This window comes from Meles meles, chromosome 3, assembly GCF_922984935.1.
Source record: "Meles meles chromosome 3, mMelMel3.1 paternal haplotype, whole genome shotgun sequence".
NCBI classification, from domain to species: Eukaryota; Metazoa; Chordata; class Mammalia; order Carnivora; family Mustelidae; genus Meles; species Meles meles.
This window is the reverse complement of record NC_060068.1, coordinates 26,401,787-26,405,326: the sequence shown is the minus strand read 5'-3', so window position 1 is coordinate 26,405,326 and position 3,540 is coordinate 26,401,787. Positions and strand designations below refer to the sequence as shown.

Sequence of the window (3,540 nt, the reverse complement as noted above, 5' to 3'; positions counted from 1 at the left end):
ACAGAGAGAAATCACAACTAGGCAGAGAGGCAGGCAGAGAGAGAGGAGGAAGCAGGCTCCCTGCGGAGCAGAGAGCCCGATGTGGGGCTCCATCCCAGGACCCTGAGATCATGACCTGAGGCAAAGGCAGAGGCTTTTAAACCATTGAGCCACCCAGGCACCCAGACACGCTGTAATTCTTAAAGGGACTATCCACTAAGAAGATCTAACAATTGTAAATATTTATGCCCCCAATATGGGTGCAGTCAATTACATGAGAAAACTGTTAATCAAGATAAAGAGACACTTTGATATGAATACATTAAGCTTTGCACAGTGGCAGTATCATAGCCAATGAGGTTTATCCGAGGCGTGATTATTGCTAATTGATATGAATACATTAAGATAGAAGATCTTAACATGCCAATTTCAGTAATAGACAGATCATCCAAGAAGAAAATCAATAAAGAAAATAGAGCATCGAATGACATATTGGACCAGATGGACCTCATAGATATATACAGAACATTCCACCCTAAAACAACAGAATAGTCATTCTTCTCGAGTGCACATGGAAACTTCTCCAGAAAGGACCACATACTGGGTCACAAATCAGGGCTCCACTGATAAAAAAGATTGAGATTATCCCCTGCATATTCTCAGATCACAATGATTTGAAACAGAAGCTCAATCACAAGGAAAAGTTTAGAAAGAATTAAAACACCTGGAAGCTAAAGACCACCTTGCTTAAGGAAGCTTGTATTAACCAGGAAATCAAAGAAGAACCTAATTGGCGCCTGGGTGGCTCAGTGGGTTAAAGTCTCTGCCTTTGGCTCAGGTCATGATCCCAGGGTCCTGTTATAGAGCCCTGCATGGGGCTCTCTGCTTGTCAGGGAGCCTGCTTCTCTCTCTCTCTCTCTGTCCGCCTCTCTGCATACTTGTGATCTCTGTCTCTCAAGTAAATGAATAAAATCTTTTTAAAAATAACCTTTTATGACTCTTAATCTCACAAAACAAACTGGGGGTTGCTGGGGGGAGGTGGGATTGGGAGAGGGGGAGGGTGCTATGGACATTGGGGAGGGTATGTGCTATTGTGAGTGCTGTGAAGTGTGTAAACCTGGCGATTCACAGACCTGTACCCCTGGGGATAAAAATACATTATATGTTTATTAAAAAAAAATTTGGAAGGGGAGTCGAACCATAAGAGACTATGAACTCTGGAAAACAACCTGAGGATTTTGAAGGGTCAGGGGTGGGAGGTTGGGGGAACAGGTGGTGGGTAATGGGGAGGGCACGTTTTGCATGGAGCACTGGGTGTTGTGCAAAAACAATGAATACTGTTACACTGAAAAAAATAAATAAAATGGGGAAAAAATGACCTTTTATTGTCTTTTGAAAATATTGAGAAGTTTGCTACTACAGCAACTGCAGTGGATGAAAAATCCTTATACCCTGTGGCTAAAGATCTTCTTGATGATAATACAGCCCTTGACTATGTTACAGTTGATAGGTGTCTCTGCTGTGGTCAACATCACCTGCTATACCTGAATTAACATTTATCAGGAAGTTTATCTCAGCTATATAAGATTGCTAAACAAGCCACTGGTTCAGGAAAGTGCCTCAACAAGGTCTTTCTTTGATTTATTTGATTTTAATTTTTGCTTGGATTTTGGGGAACTGGGTTCAGTGTGCACTGTGGACATTCGAAATTGATTCTGCTTACATTGCTGATAGTAGTCCCTCTGGTAGTCTGTATTCTCAAAAGCTTTAAATGCATGCTCATAGTCATCAACCACCAAGGAAGTGTTCTCCCTAAGATTTAATGTTCACAAAGGGAAAAAAAAAAGAACAACTAAGTTACGAAAACATGAACAGACACTTCTTCAATGAAGACATACAAATGGCTATCAGACACATGAAAAAATGTTCATCATCACTAGCCATCAGGGAGATTCAAATTAAAACCACATTGAGATACCACCTGACACCAGTTAGAATGGCCAAAATTAGCAAGACAGGAAACAACGTGTGTTGGAGAGGATGTGGAGAAAGGGGAACCCGCTTACACTGTTGGTGGGAATGCAAGTTAGTGCAGCCACTTTGGAGAACAGTGTGGAGATTCCTGAAGAAATTAAAAATAGAGCTTCCCTATGACCCGGCAATTGCACTGCTGGGTATTTACCCCAAAGATACAGATGTAGTGAAAAGAAGAGCCATCTGTACCCCAATGTTTATTGCAGCAATGGCCACGGTTGCCAAACTGTGGAAAGAACCAAGATGCCCTTCAATGGATGAATGGATAAGGAAGATGTGGTCCATATACACAATGGAGTATTATGCCTCCATCAGAAAAGATGAATACCCAACTTTTGTAGCAACATGGACGGGACTGGAAGAGATTATGCTGAGCGAAATAACTCAAGCAGAGAGAATCAAGTATCATATGGTCTCACTTATTTGTGGAGCATAACAAAGAACACTGTGGACATGGGGAGATGGAGAAGAGAGGGAGTTGAGGGAAACTGGAAGGGGAGATGAACCATGAGAGACTATGGACTCTGAAAAACAACCAGAGGGTTTTGAAGGGGCGGGGGGGGGGGGTGGGAGGTTGAGGAACCGGGAGGTTGAGGAACCAGGTGGTGGGTAATAGGGAGAGCACGTACTGCATGGAGCACTGGGTGTGATGCCAAAACAATGAACACTGTTATGCTGTAAATAAACAAATAAAAAAATAAAATTTAAAAAAATGATAACCCAAATGCCCTTCTACAGACGAATGAATAAAGAAGTGGTATATAGAGGAGGAGTCAAGATGGCGGAGAAGTAGCAGCCTGAGACTACATCAGGTAACAGGAGATCAGCTCGATAGCTTATCTAAACATAGCAAACACCTACAAATCCAACGGGAGAGCGAAGAGAAGAAGAACAGCAACTCTAGAAACAGAAAATCAACCACTTTCTGAAAGGTAGGACTGGCGGAGAAGTGAATCTAAAACAACGGGAAGATAGACCGCGGGGGGAGGGGCCGGCTCCCGGCAAGCGGCGGAGGAAAGGAGCACAAAATCAGGACTTTTAAAAGTCTGTTCCACTGAGGGACATTGCTCCAGGGGCTAAACCGGGGTGAAGCCCACGCGGGGCCAGCGTGGCCCCAGGCCCCGCAAGGTCACAGAAGGATCGGGGGTGTCAGAGTGTCGGAGAGCTCGCAGGTATTAGAACGGAGAAACCGGCTGCAAAGACAGAGCCGAGGACTGAACTCTCAGCTCGGGGTTACCTTGAACTGGTCGCGGGCTGGGTGAGCTCGGAGCGCGGCTGGAGGCTGGGGATACGGGAGTGATTGGGTGCTGTCCTCTGGGGGCGCACTGAGGAGTGGGGCCCCAGGCTCTCGGCTCCTCCGGGCCGGAGACTGGGAGGCCGCCATTTTCATTCCCGTCCTCCGGAACTCTACGGAAAGCGTTCAGGGAACAGAAGCTCCCAAAAGCGAACCCGAGCCGATTACTTAGTCCGGCCGCCGGTAAGGGCGGTGCAATCCCGCCTCGGGCAAAGACACTTGAGAGTCATTAC

General features: G+C 45.5%; 1 pseudogene; it reads left to right on the top strand.

The window, feature by feature from the left end:
* Positions 1–304: 304 nt before the first annotated feature.
* LOC123939454 lies at positions 305–426 on the top strand (annotated as a pseudogene).
* The last annotated feature ends 3,114 nt before the right edge of the window (positions 427–3,540 follow it).